A 15,254-nucleotide genomic window follows, 5' to 3' on the forward strand; every position below is an offset into this window, starting at 1 on the left:
GAGGCCCCATGGACTATGATGTTTGCAGATGACATTGTGATATGTAGTGAGAGTATGGACCAGGTTGAGGAGACCCTGGAGAGGTGGAGATATCCTTTAGAGAGGAGGGGAATGAAGGTCAGCAGGGCTAAAACAGAATATATGTGAGTAAATGAGAGGGAGGAAGAGAGTAGAATGGGTGGAGAAGAGTGTCAAGAGTGATTTGTGATGGATGGGTACCAGTAAGAGTAAAAAGGAAGGTCTACAAGAGGGTAGTGAGACCAGCTATGTTATATGGGTTGGAGACGGTGGTATTGACAAAAAGGCAGGAGTCAGAGCTGGATGTGGCAGAGTTAAAGATGTTAAGATTTGCACTGGGTGTGACTAGGATGGACAGGATTAGGAATCAGTACGTTAGAGGGTCAGCTCAGGTTGGAAAGTTTGGAGACAAAGCAAGACAGGCGAGATTGCGTTGGTTTGGACATGTGCTGAGGAGGGATGCTGGGTATATTGGGAAAAGGATGCTAAGGATGGAACTGCCAGGTAAGAGGAAAAGAGGAAGGCCTAAGATAAGGTCTATGGATGTGGTGAGAGAGGACATGCAGGCTGTTGGTGTGAAAGAGCATGATGCAGAGGACAGGAAGAAATGGAAACAAATGATCCGCTGTGGCGACCCCCAAGGGGAACAGCCGAAAGATGATTTTATATATATATATATATATATATATATATATATATATATATATATATATATTTATCATTCTATCTATATATATATATATATATATATATATATATATAATATATATATATATTTAAAATATATATATATATATGTATATTATATATATATATATATATATATATATATATATATATATAAGGTAATACCTCCAACAAAAAAGCAAATACACCAAAAAGCTTTTAAGCATAGCAAAAAGGAATAGACATATAGCCAAAAGAAGTCAGGAGGCTGGAGGGAGGGTAACCAGGACTGCAACAGTGAATACACTCAAACATCTACATTTATGGTAAGTGTACACAACTATACTATGTTCTATGTGTTTCACTATTGCAGTCATCACATTTGGGTAGATTCCCAAAGCTAAGGACGGGAGGAGGAATTTAGATAGCATTAGGACCAGCTATAAGGCCCTGCAAGACTGCAGTGGCAAAACCAGCTCTGGATTTAGAGAAAATTGGTAAATGGTAATGCTTGGTGAAAGTATGCACAGAACTCCAGGTAGCAGTTTCTAGGATGTCCCTGGTAAAGACACCTCTGAGAACGGCTGTAGAGGTAGATGCTGCCCTGGTTGAATGTGGTCTTATCCCCTGTGGGATAGGTTTTCCATGGTGCTTGTAGCAGAAATGAATGCAAGCAATGGCCTATCCATTTAGAAGTGGTTTGCTTTGAAATGGCCTTCCCCTCTGCCCCTGCAGCAAATGCCACCAGCAGCTGTTCAGATTTCTTGAGAGGTTTAGTCCTGTCCAAGTAAAATGTAAGTTGTCTGTGCACATCTAAGGACTGCAGTATCCGTTCCCCTTTGTTCTGTGGATTAGAAAAGAAGGTTGGCAAATGAATGGACTGATTAAGAGCCACACTGGATACTACCTTGGGCATGAAGGAGGGATTGGTCCCGAGGGACACCCTGTCCACATGAAAGATGATGAAAGGCTCCACCGCCATAAGGACCTGTAATTCAGACACCCTTCTTGCTGAAGTGATGGCTAAAAGGAAGGCTGTCTTCCAAGAAAGGAATTTCAACTCTGCATTTGCAGCTGGCTCAGAAGGAGGTAGAGTAAGTTTTTCCAATACGAAGTTAATGTCCCAGGCTGGAGTAGGGTCTCTCCTGGGTGGTCTTATGTTTTTGGCCCCTCTGAGGAACTGCTTGAGTAGTGGATGACAGAAGAGGGGTGGTTCTGTGTTGTAATGAGCTGAAATGACTGAGGCATGAAATTTGATGGAGGAAAAAGAAAGGCCCTTGTGAAGCATCTCAGTTAAGTATTGAAGAATCTGAGGTAAACTGGGTGCTGTTGTGCTCATCCCCCTGAGTTTGGTACCAGGAACATAATCTTTTCCATTTTTCAGCATAAGAGTTTCTAGTACTAGGCCTCCTTGCCTCCAGTATGACATCCAACACTTGTTTACTGAGGGATGATAACGGAGGGATCAGGTAATTAGCCAGGCTGCCAGGTTCAGAGTTTGAAGCTAAGGGTGCAGAATCTGGCCCTTCTGCTGGGACAGCAGGGTAGGGGTCTGAGGCAGGTACCATGGTGCCAGCAGTGACGCACTGCAAAAGAGGGGGTACCAGTGTTGGTGTGGCCAGTCTGGTGCAATCAGAACCGTCCTTGGTTTGTCCTGTTTGATCTTTAGTAGTACATTGAAGAGGAGAGGAAGAGGAGGAGGAAAGGCATAAACTGATAGATTTTTACAGGTGAAGGACAGGGCATCCACTTTCCAAGCTTGTTTGTGGGGAGTCCTTGTGCAGAATTTGTCCAATTGGTAGTTCTGGGGGGAGGCAAACAGGTCTATCTCTGGGCTCCCCCATTTGTTTCAAGAAAGAATGTTCCCCAGTAGGCAAACAATCCCCATTGTAAAATATAGGCAAAACAGCAGAAAACAGCAACGGTAAACTGAAGCATGACTTTTATCACTATTCAGTAAAATAAAACCACATTTATTTTCAGGTAGGTAAGCGCTTTCACCATAAAATATGGCTTCATCAGACGATTTACAAGTAAAAGTGCATAAACTGCCAAACATTTCCATCTATACATAACACCTACCCTAATTAAATTCAAATGTTTGTTGTAGCAAATCAATTCAGCACATAATGCCCCCTAGTTGCTTGACATCATGAACAAATTAAAACAGCAACAAATTAACTATTCTTTGCTCATACATAAATAAAATCCACATTATAATACTTAAAATTCAACATGTAATAAAACTATATGCACGCTCTACATATCTCATCCTTAGCAGCTTAAATTATATTGTGCATCTATAAATCAAGTAGCTGTCTAGTTGCTTTTGTTATATATAGATCGTCACACCATAATAAATTTATATAATTATGACATAACATTTCCTACTTGTTATAACTGATTATATGGTCAAGCACTCGCTCGACTCCAAAACCCAAATCATTCTGGTAAAATAATATGTTGAATGTCTTTGGTTCCAGTTTCCACTCGTGTGGGCCTATGAGACTTCTGCTTAGATCATCTACCAGTGAATTTAGCTTTCCTGGCAGGAATTGAGCCTTTAGGTGCATTTGGTAACTCAGGGCTGTGTTCCACAGAGCCATGGCTAGTCTACACAGTGGGTATGAGTGGGCTCCCCCCTGCTTGTTTATGTACCACATAACAGTGGTGTTGTCCATCTTCACCACTAACTGTCCTGGAAGAATGTGGTCCTTGGAGGCTGTCAGAGCATTCTGTACAGCTAACATTTCTTTTTGATTGATATGCAGGTGCATTTGACTTGGGTTCCATTTGCCCTGAATGCACCTCCCTGCCAGGTGAGCCCCCCAATGCATAGTCTGATGCGTCTCTTGTTAGGGTTTGGGTGGCAGGGGGTAGACTGAATGGCAGTCCCTTGCCCACCAAAGGAACTCTAACTGTAGGCAAGGTATGATAGGAATAATTGCTTCTAGATCCTGAGAATGTTGACACCATAGGCTTTTTAGACACCAATGCAGTTTCCTCATATGCAGTCTTGCATATGGAATTAGAAGAATGCAGGAGGCCATGAATCCAAGGCTTGCAGTATTTGTCTTGGAGATAGCAGTGGTCGTTGTGGCCAAAAGTTTGAAGTAAGCTGTCAAATGAACTTGTTTTTCTGGTGTGAGGAAAGCCATCTTGGAAGTTGTGTTCAAGCTTGCTGCCAGGAATACAATCTGTTGGCAGGGTACCACGTGGGATTTCTTTTCATTTATTGTGTACCCCAGAGAAGTTAGCACTTTTTGTACAAACGCCAGATGATTCAATAGTATGTCCCGGCTTTCTGCCTGAATTAGACAATCGTCCAGGTATGGGTATATTTGAATATTTCTTTGCCTGCAAAATGCAATGACTGGAGCTAGGCACTTTGTGAATACTCTGGACACAGTAGATAAGCCAAAGGGCAGTGCAGAGAACTGATAGTGCATGAAGCCTGCTTTGAAGCATAGGTATCTTCTGCAAGATTCCCTGATTGGGATGTGCAGGTAGGCTTCCTTTAAATCCAGTGTTGCCAACCAGGCATCCTTGCCTAACATAGGAAGCAATTGGGGAAGAGTTAGCATCTTGAATTTTGGGATCACCAAAAAAGTGTTTAGGATAGAGAGATCCAGGACAGGAAGTCAGGAGTCATCTTTTCTGGGCACCAGAAAAAGTCTCAAGTAGAAACCTTGCCCCCTTTCCTCTTCTGGGACAGTTTGAATAGCCCGGGTTCCTATTATGAGAGCAAAGATTCCTTCAGGCGAATACGAAGATGTCGACCCATATTGCGTGAAGTACGTAAACCACGAAAGTTCAAAACCGCAAAATTCGAAATGTTGATTTGTTTCGTTGGCCCATCTGCAGTACAGCTCCATAAGGTAAGTGTGCGATAGACAAGAATTTAGTGTTAGGATTTGGGTTATGGTAAGTGCATAGATAGGTAATGTATGTAAGAGTAAGTGTAGTGTTAGCGGTAGATGTTTTTTAAATGTATGCTAAGTGTTTTATTTATTTTGGTTGGGTGTATGTGTGCAAGTTACATACCTTAGGGTTAGGGAGGGTTTAAGGATAGTGCATAGTTAGTTGTGTATGTGGGGTTTAGTACAGTGTTGGAGGTAGGTTTTTTTTTAAATGTGTGTAGGGGAAGTGTGCGGTAGTTACGGACCTTAGGGTTAGGGAGGGGGGTTAAGAAAAGTGCACAGTTAGGTAGGTAGTATGTAGTGGGTGGTGGGGTCAACAGACTATTACAGGTCGATATTTTCTTTTTTGCAATTTAGTGCGTTTGGGATTTTCACGGTTTGCGGTAAAGGGGTTGATGTTTAGGTATTCGCGCTTAGGGACTTTCACTTTCGTAATATAGACCCGAAAAGCCCTTATACTTAAGAGAGAAAGAACTTGCTTTTGAGCCTCTGCCCACTGATTTAAGGTTAGATCTGTCCAACCGTTTGGGGGTGGGTAAAGTGTAGAAGTGGAATCTGTATCCTTGGGAAACTATATTTAAAACCCATTTGTCCTGGGTAACGAGTTCCCAGTTTTTTGCCTGCATAGCAATCTTTCCCCCTAAAGGAGCAGTCAGTTGAGAAGGGCTTGGAAGTTTCAAAGTTAAGTCATTGAGACAGTTTACCATAAGGGGGGGGGGTCTTACTACTCCCTGCTTTGGAAGTGGGAGCCCCGCACTGCTTAGTCCTGTGCGTACCTTGGGAATGAAGCCTGAGTGTTCTGCTGGGTCTAGGTTTGGACTGACAAGGGCTGAAAGACGCAGGAAAGGACCAATTCTTAGAGGGCCAATGCCTACTAAATCTTGGAGGCTGCACTTGCAGGAAATCTTTAACAGTTTGCATAGATTTAGCTTTTTCCTCCATCTTTTTAAGTACTTCTTCTGCTTTGTTGCCAAACAGGCGGTCCTGGTTTAAGGGAGCATCCAACAACTTAGCTTAAACATGATCTGGCAAAGATCGCTCCTTAAGCCAAGCATGCCTTCTAAGTACAGACCCAGTAACAGCAGCCCTGCAAGATGCCTCTAGTGAATCAAAACCACATTGCAAAGTATGTTTTCCAACTTGTTCAGCAGAATGCATTAAACCCTGTAAATCCTTATTTTCAGCACAGTCAGGAATCAACATCATTTTCTGTTTAAGCAATCCAATAATATGCTGCTGATACTTTAATATATGAAACTGGCAATTTAAGGCCCTAATGGCCAAGGTTGCAGAAGTGTATACCATCCTACCCCATCTATCCAGGGCCCTGGAATCTCTATCAGAGGGGGTAGGATTTTTGGCAGTAGTAGCCTTTATGCCCTTGGGTCCCTGTGAAATGGTCTCATGATTCGCAGTAAGATTTTTAAAAAATAACTTGTGAGAGTCAGGAACCCTGTAATATCTATCTGGTTTTCTGGGAGCAGGAGGTAAGGAGTCAGGCACCAAGCTGGACTCTGCAAAGGCATAATCAAAAATGTCCAGTATAGGGGGGATAGCTAAAGGCCTGTGTTGGGGCAGGAGTAAGAAATCCCAAAGCCTCTTTTTAGAATCAGAGTAATCCTGGCTTTCCCAGTGAAAATTCTCCCTAAGAGTATGCAAGATTTTACCAAAAGATAAATCCTCTGGAGGGGGAAGCAGAGGGAATAGTCTCCTCTGCATCAGAATCCTCATAGGTAGATAAAGGTAAATCCTGGTCATCGGAAGAAAAGTACAGTTCTGTAAACTTACCATATACGTAGATGTTCGAGTGTATTCACTGTTACAGTCATTACATTTGGGTTATCTGCTTGCAGTAGCCCACAGTCGGCCTGATTAATAAAGTCTTGTTTCCTGCGTCTGCTGCTGTCCCTTCTTCCATGACGTCAGGGGTATAAAACATGCAGCCGACATCATTACATCAGTTTTTCTTGCCCCAGATGTCAGGTGCCCCCCTAATGGGAAGCAATCAAATCTATAAATACAAGAATATACCTTCAACAAAAAAGCAAATACACCAAAAAGCTTTAAGAATATAGTAAGTGAGAGTAGAGGTATAGCCAAAAGAAGAAAGGGGGCTAGTGGGAGGGTAACCAGGACTGCAACAGTGAATACACTCGAACATCTACATTTATGGTAAGTGTACACAACTGTACTATGTTCTTCGTGTTTCACTGTTGTAGTCATTACATTTGGGTAGATTCCCAAAGCTAAGGTTGGGAGGAGGAATTTAAATAGAATTAGGACCAGCTATAAGGCCCTGCAAGACTGCAGTGGCAAAACCAGCTCTGGATTTAGAGAAAATTGGCAAATGATAATGCTTGTTGAAAGTATGTACAGAACTCCAGGTAGCAGCTTCTAGGATGTCCCTAGTAGGGACTCCCATGAGAAAGGCTGTAGAGGTAGATGCAGCCCTGGTTGAATGGGGTCTGATGCCCTGTGGGATAGGTTTTCCATGGTGCCTATAGCAGAAATGAATGCAGTGGCCTATCCATTTTGAAATGGTTTGTTCTGAAACAGCTTTCCCCTCTGTCCCTGCAGCAAATGCCACCAGCAGTTGTTCAGATTTCCTTTGAGGTTTAATCCTGTCCAAGTAGAATCTAAACTGTCTGTGCACATCTAAAGAGTGCAGTATTCATTCCCCTTTGTTCTGTGGGTTAGGAAAGAAGGTATGCAAATGAATGGACTGATTAAGAGCCACACTGGATATCACCTTGGGCATGAAGGAGGGATTGGTTCTGAGGGACACCCTGTCCGCATGAAAGATGATGAAAGGTTCCACTGCCATAAAAGCCTGTAATTCAGATACCCTTCTTGCAGAAGTGATTGCTAAAAGGAAAGCTGTTTTCTAGGAAAGAAATTTTAAATCTGCAGTAGCAGCTGGATCGAAAGGATGAAGACTTAGTTTCTCCAAGACAAAGTTAAGATCCCAGGCTGGAGTTGGAGCTCTCCTGGGTGGCCTTAAATTTTTGGCCCCTCTGAGGAACTGCTTGAGCAGTGGGTGTGAGAAGAGGGGAGGCTCTGTGCTATAATGAGCTGAAATGACTGAAGCATGAATTTTGAAGGAGGAAAAAGACAAGCCCTTATGAAGCATCTCAGTCAAGTATTGTAGAATCTGAGGTAAATTGGGCACTGCTGCATTCATTCCTTGAGATTGGTTCCAGGCACAGAATCCTTTCCATTTTCCAGCATAGGATTTTCTAGGGCTAGGCTTCCTTGCCTCTAAAATGATATCCATCACTGATTTACAGAGGGATGGTAAATGAGAGATTAGGTAATTAGCCAGGCTGCTAGGTTCAGGGTTTGCAGCTGAGGGTGCAGAATCTGGTTCTCCTGCTGAGAGAGCAAGGAAGGAGTCTGAGGCAGGTGACATGGAGCCAAGTGTGACACACACTGCGTAAGAATGGGTACCAGTGTTGGCAAGGCCAGTCTAGTGCAATTAAAAATCGTCCTTGGATTGTCCTCTGTTTTATCTTTAGTAGTACCTTGGAGAGCAGAGGCAGAGGAGGAAAATCATAAACGGATAGGTTTTTCCAGCTGAAGGAGACAGCATCCACTTTCCAAGGTAGCTTGTGGGGAATCCTTGTGCAAAATTTGTCCAGTTGATGGTTCTGGGGGGAGGCAAACAGGTCTATATCTGGGCTCCCCCATTTATTTGCCAACATGTTGAAAATCCTTGGTTCCAGTTTCCACTCATGTGGGTCTATGATGTTTCTGCTTACTCCGTCTGCCAGTGTATTTCATTTTTCTGGCAGGAACTGAGCTTGTAGATTCACTTGGTAGCTCAAGGCTGTGTTCCACAATGCCATGGCTAGTCTGCAGAGGGGATAAGAATGTGTACCCCCCCCTGCTTGTTTATGTACCACATGACAGTGGTGTTGTCCGTCTTTCCCATTAGTTGTCCTGGACGAATGTGATCCTTGTAGGCTGTCACAGCATTCTGTACAGCTAACATTTCCTTTTGATTTACTTGCAGGTGCATTTGACTTGGGTTCCATTTGCCCTGAATGCACTTCCCTGCCAGATGAGCCCCCCATGCATAGTCTGATGCGTCTGTTGTTAAGATTTGGGCAGCAGGGGGTAATGTGAATGGTAGTCCACTGTTTTGGTGTTAGGCCTCTGCACACCAAAGGAACTCTAGGCGTAGGCAAGGTATGATAGGAATCCTTGCTTCTAGACCCTGTGAATGTTGACACCATAGGCTTTTGAGATACCATTGTAGTTTCCTCATATGCAGCCTTGCATATGGAATTAGAAGAATGCAGGAGGCCATGAACCCCAAGGCTTGCAGTATCTGCCTTGCAGATAGCTGGGTTTTTGTGGCCACTTGTTTGAAGTAAGTTGTGAAATTAATCCATTTCTCTGGCATGGGGAAAGCCATCTGGGAAGTTGTATTCAAGCTTGCTCCCAGGAATATAACTTGTTGACAGGGTACCAACGTGGGATTTCTTTTCGTTTATGGTGAACCCCAGACAAGTCAGTACCCTTTGAACAAAGGCCAGATGATTCAAAATAATGTCCTTGCTTTCTGCCTGAATTAGACGATCATCTAGGCATGGGTATATTTGAATATGTCTTTTGCCTGCAAAATGCAATGACTGGAGTTAGACATTTTGTGAATACCCTGGACGCAGTAGATAAGCCAAAGGGCAGTGCAGAGAATTGATAGTGCATGTAGCCTGCTTTGAAGCATAGGTATCTTCTGCAAGACTCCCTGATAGGGATATTCAGGTATGCTTCTTTTAAGTCTAGTGTTGCCAACCATGCATCCTTGCCTAGCATAGGAAGCAGGTGGTGAAGAGTCAGCATTTTGAATTTTGGAATCACCAGAAAGGTGTTTAGAATAGAAATGTCCAGGATAGGACGCCATGTATTGCCTTTTCTGGGTACCAGGAAAAGTCTCAAATAGAAACCTTGTCCCTTTTCCTCTTCTGGTACCAACTGAATAGCCCCCATGCCACCCGCTTGGTGTTGGTAACATGTGGAAATTAAATCTGTATTCTTAGGACACTATATTTAAAACACATTTGTCCTGGCTAATGAGTTCCCAGCTTTTGGCATGCAGACCAATCTTTCCGCTTAAAGGAGTATTCAGTTGGGAAGTGCTTGGAAGTTTTAAAAGCAAGTCACTGAGACAGGTTTCCATAGGGGGGAGTCTTACTACTCCCAGGTTTGGGTGCGGAAACCCCCCACAGCCTAGTCTTGTGTGTCCCTTGGGACTGAAACCTGGGGTTTCTGCTGAGTCTGGGTTTGGCTTGAGAAGACCTGGAAGGGGCTGTAAAGGACCAATTTTTAGAGGGCCAGTGCCTACTAAATCTAGGAGGCTGAAAGTACAGTTTTGTACCTACCATAAATGTAGATGTTCGAGTGCTAATACAGCTGCAGTCATAACAAATGGGTTCTCCTGCCGTCAGGCGGGTCCTCGGTCAGCCAAATTCCAAAGTCTAGGTCCGGCGTCGGTTGTTGTCGCTTCTTCCCTGACGTCAGTGCGACAGGGGTATAAAGGAACCAGCCGACGCCATTTTCTTCAGTTTTTCTTGCCCCAGATGTCAGGTGCCCCCAGAAGGAAGGCAATACATAAATTTGTGTGATAATGCAGTGCAATATAATAAAAATACAGTAGTTGCAAGCAAATACATCATAAATGAAAACCCCAATCAGGTTGTAAGAGGATGTGTTAGCCTATAGGCCTGTCCCAAGAGGGGAAGGAGGGAGGGAAACCTGGACTGCAGCTGTATTAGCACTCGAACATCTACATCTATGGTAGGTACAAAACTGTACTATGTTCATCGTGCATACAGCTGCAGTCATAACAGATGGGTAGAATCCCAAAGCTAAGAAAGGGGTGGTAGGCACTAGGTGGAACTTTGCAGTGGCAAAGCCTGCTCTAGATTTAGAGTATAATGGTAGGTTGTAGTGCTTGGAGAAGGTATGCACAGAACTCCAAGTGGCTGCTTCCAAAATATCCTTGGTAGGAACTCCTCTGAGGAAGGCTGCAGAGGTGGCTGTGGCCCTGGTGGAATGAGTTCTAATGCCTGTAGGAACAGTTTTGCCATGAAAGGAATAGCAAAAGCGTATGCAGTGGGCTATCCATTTTGAGATTGTCTGTTTGGAAATTGGCTTCCCTTGAACTCCTACCGCATAGGCCACAAAGAGCTGTTCTGATTTTCTGAAAGGCTTTGTTCTGTCCAAATAATAATGCAGTTGTCTGTGGATGTCCAAGGAATGCAGTAATCTCTCCCCTTTGTTTTGAGGATTAGGATAAAAAGTAGGTAAATGTATGGCCTGATTTAAAGCTACCCTGGATACCACTTTAGGCATAAAGGATGGGTTGGTTCGTAAGGAAACTCTGTCCTGATGGAAGATGATAAAAGGCTGGACAGCCATGAGAGCCTGTAGTTCTGAAACTCTACGAGCTGAGGTGATAGCCAGAAGGAAAGCTGTTTTCCAGGACAAATATTGCAAATCTGATGATGCAGCTGGCTCAAAGGGAGGCAAGGTCAGTTTTTCCAGAATGAAATTAAGATCCCAAGCAGGTATTGGTTGTTTCCTTGGAGGCCTTAAATTCTTAGCCCCTCTGAGGAACTGTCTTAAGAGAGGGTGCGAGAATAAAGGTGGATCAGTGTTGTATTCTGCAGAAATGGCTGAGGCATGGATTTTGATGGAGGAGAACGAAAGTCCACTGCTTAGCAGTTCAGACAAATATTGTAGTATTTGAGGTAAATCCAGTTTTCCAGGATCCTGGCCCTTTTTCTCATTCCAGACACAAAAACGTTTCCATTTTGCGGAGTAAGCTTTTCTAGTTGATGGCCTTCTGGCCTCCAAAATGACATCCTGCACCTCCTTGGAGAGTAGGGCCTGTTGTGATGCTAAAGAATCTTCCAAGCGGCTAGATTGAGTGTTTTTAGCTGGCTGTGAAGAGTTTTGAAACTGTGCTGAGTCAGAAAAAGAGGCATTAGAGGCAGGGTCCATGGTGGGGAATGCGTCAGGCTCCTCAGGAGTGGGTACCAGTGTTGCCTTGGCCAGTCCGGAGCAATGAGAATCATCTTTGGTCTGTCTGCTTTGGTCTTCAATAGAACTTTGGGCAGCAGAGGAAGAGGAGGGAAGGCATAAACTGTCATTGATGTCCAACTGAAAGACAGAGCGTCCACTCTCCAGGCCTTTGGATGGAAGATCCTTGAGCAGAATGTTGTCAATTGATGATTCTTGTGGGAGGCAAAGAGATCTATGTCTGGCCTTCCCCATTCTTGGATTATTTCTGTAAAAACTTTTGGATGCAATTTCCATTCGTGTGGATCTGTCATATTCCTGCTTAGGTTGTCTGCCAGCGTGTTTTCCTTGCCTGGCAAGTACTGTGCTTGTAGTTCCATTTGTAAGTCCATGGCCATGTTCCAAAGTGACATGGCCAGTCTGCATAGGGGTAAGAATGTGTTCCTCCCTGTTTGTTTATGTACCACATAACTGTGGTGTTGTCCGTTCTTATCAATAGTTGACCTGGTTGTAGAAGGTCCTTGAAAGCTATAATAGCATTTATTACTGCTAGCATTTCTTTTTGATTGATGTGAAGGTGCTTTCGTTTTGGGACCATTTGCCCTGAATGCACCGATCTGTCATGTGCGCCCCCCAGGCGTAGTCCGAAGCGTCTGTTGTGATGACTTGATTTGCTTGAGGCTTGCTGAATGGAAGACCTGTGTTTGTTTGACATGCTTGAGCCCACCACAGAAATTCCTTTTGCAGACATGGAATTAGTGGTATTATTGTTTCCAAACTGTGGCTGTGTTGAGACCATATGTTTTTTAGGTACCATTGTAGTTTCCTCATATGCAGCTTTGCACATGGATTAGTAAGATGCAAGATGCCATGAATCCCACAGCCTGCAGGATTTTCCTTGCAGTCAGCCTGGTGCAATTTGCTAGTGTTCTGAAGTATTAAATTAGTTGCCCCTGCTTCTCTGGCGTGAGGTAGGCCATCTGGGTGTTTGTGTCCAAATTGGCACCCAGGAAAATGATCTTCTGAGAGGGTATTAGCCTTGATTTCTTTTTGTTGACTGTGTATCCCAGAGAGTTCAATAACATTATTACATAAGCCAGATGTTTCAGAAGAATGTGCTTGCTGTCCACTTGGATCAGGCAGTCGTCCAAATAGGGGTATATTTGTATCCCTTGAAGTCTGCAGTAGGCAATTACTGATGCCAGGCATTTCGTGAATACTCTGGGTGCAGTAGATAAGCCAAAGGGCAATGCAGAGAATTGATAATGGGTTGAACCTGCAAGAAATCTGAAGTACCTTCTGCAATTTTGTCTGATTGGGACATGCAGGTATGCCTCCTTGAGGTCCAATGTTACCAGCCAAGACTCCTTGCCCAGCATGGGAAGAAGTTGCTGTAGAGTGAGCATCTTGAATTTTGGTACAGTAGAAATGTGTTTAGGATGGATAGATCCAAAATAGGTCTCCAATCTTTTCCTTCCTTGGCACCAGAAATAGCCTGGAATAAAACCTTGACCTTGTTCGATGTAGGTACCTCTTGAATAGCTTTCATGTTTATGAGATCTGTAATTTGCCTTTGTGCCTCTGCCCTTTGATTGTGTGGCAGGTTTGGCATGCCTTTCATTTTTGGAAGGGTGTGAAAATGGAATTTGTAGCCTCTGTTTATAATGTCCAGAATCCTTTTGTCCTTTGTGACAATATGCCAATTTTTTGAAAATAATGCCAGCTTTCCTCCTAAGGGGGCTGCCATTTGAGACCTGGTTGGCATGCAAAGGGGAAAGTCATTGGGTTTGCTTTCTGAAAGATTGCGAGTTGTCCTCACCACCTCTTTGTGTAGAAGCTTGCCATTGTCTGCCTCTATACGATCCTTGGGATTGTCCTCTGCCCCTCGGAGCCTGTATCTGCCTCTTTGGGGTCTGTCTGTGGCAGGAAAGGACCAATTTTTGGAAGGCCAATTTCTACTAAAACGTGGGGGTTGAACCTGTAGAAATTCTTTCACAGTTTGCATTGATTTAGCCTTTTCCTCCATTTTCCTTAATACCTCCTCAGCATTAGCACCAAATAGTACATCCTTTTGAAGAGGGGCGTCTAGTAATTTAGCTTTGACATGATCAGGCAAGGCTTGTTCCTTGAGCCAGGCATGCCTACGTATGACTGATCCTATAACAGCAGCTCTAAATGAGGCCTCTAGAGCATCAAAACCACATTGTAGGGTATGCTTACCCACTTGTTCTACACTATGCATCAAATCCTGCAACTCCTTCAAGTCTGGTTGTTCAGGTTGTGACATTTTACTTTTCAATTGTGATAACAAAAACTGTTGGTATTTTAGCATATGAAACTGACAGTTTAAGGCCCTCATGGATAAGGTAGCCGAGGTATATACCTTTTTCCCCACCTTTCTAAGGATCTGGAATCTCTCTCGGAAGGCAATGGATTTTTGGCAATGGAGGCCTTAACTCCCTTGGGGCCCTGTGAGATGGTTTCTGGGTCAGCAGCATGGCTTTTGTATAGAAATTGGTGTGAGTCAGGAACTCTATAGTACCTGTCAGGCTTAACTGGAGCTGGAGGTAGAGAGTCCGGGTTAAGGCAGGCCTCCGAGTAAACATCATCTAGGATGTCCAAGACAGGAGGTATAGCCAGAGGCCTGTGCTGAGGTAACAAGAGAAATTCCCTGAGCCTTTTCTTGGAATCTGAATAATCCTGGCCTTCCCAGTGGAAGTGTTCCCTTAAAGTATGCAAAGTTTCCCCAAATGAGTAATCCTCAGGGGGGGGGATACAGAAGGGATGGACTCCGCATCAGAGTCTTCAAAAGGGGAGTAGGAATTTTCCTGATCATCAGAGTGCTCTGAAATAATGGAGCCCTGATCAGAAGAGGGGGAATCTTCCTCCACTCTGGGCCTTCTGTCCGGTGGGGGCTGAGAACCTCTGATTAGAGTAATTAAATCCTCAGCCATTTTAAGCATCTGTTTCTTAGGCATGGGACCTGGAGATGGGCCCTGTGTAGCTGGTCTCTTAGAGTGCATGGTTGCTTTAGACTTTGTGAAAGCCTTGATGGAAAAAGAAGAGGAAGGTCTGAAGACACATTGAGTGGAGGTGGACCTGTCCACATTCTGAGTTTCAACGCCAAGGGTGGCTTCGGTATCTGTAGTCGGGGTGTGGGCCGAGGAGACACCATCAAAGAAGTGTCGTTGGTAATCAGGGGCTGCGTAGGCGCCTCGCTGAGAACCGGGCCACGTGTAGTCGGCTTTGGCGTGGTGTCGGTAGAGGCCGCGGACCTCGTGTGTCGGTCCTTGTCTTTGCGTTTTTTAGACAAAACCGGAGTCGGAGTATCCGACGACATAGTATAGTTAAATGCTTTTCCAAAATAATGCTGGGCGAACTCCACCCGACGCTTAATAGTGCATTTGTTAAATGTAGCACAAAAGCGACAGACCGAGACGTCGTGGTCTGGGCCTAAACAAGGTATACAGAGGGAATGGAAATCCTTATGCGGTATTTGCTTCCCACAAGAAATACAATTATTAACTTTGTCTGACATCGGTCTGAGGCAAGAAAAGTTTCCCCAACGGGGTACTTAGCTGTTAAGAAGACTTCAGTTTCCAAATTTTCGTAATCTCAGGAGCT

At 44.0% G+C, this 15,254-nt stretch overlaps 1 protein-coding gene across 1 annotated transcript in view; it reads right to left on the reverse strand.

Annotated features, from left to right (window-relative positions):
* LOC122802390 (E3 ubiquitin-protein ligase listerin-like) overlaps positions 1-15,254 on the reverse strand; it is a 1,831,112-nt gene that overhangs the window by 1,628,986 nt on the left and 186,872 nt on the right. The window lies entirely within an intron of this gene.

The sequence above is a fragment of the Protopterus annectens genome, chromosome 5.part0, assembly GCF_019279795.1.
Source record: "Protopterus annectens isolate FY-2018-M chromosome 5.part0, PAN1.0, whole genome shotgun sequence".
Taxonomy (NCBI): Eukaryota; Metazoa; Chordata; order Ceratodontiformes; family Protopteridae; genus Protopterus; species Protopterus annectens.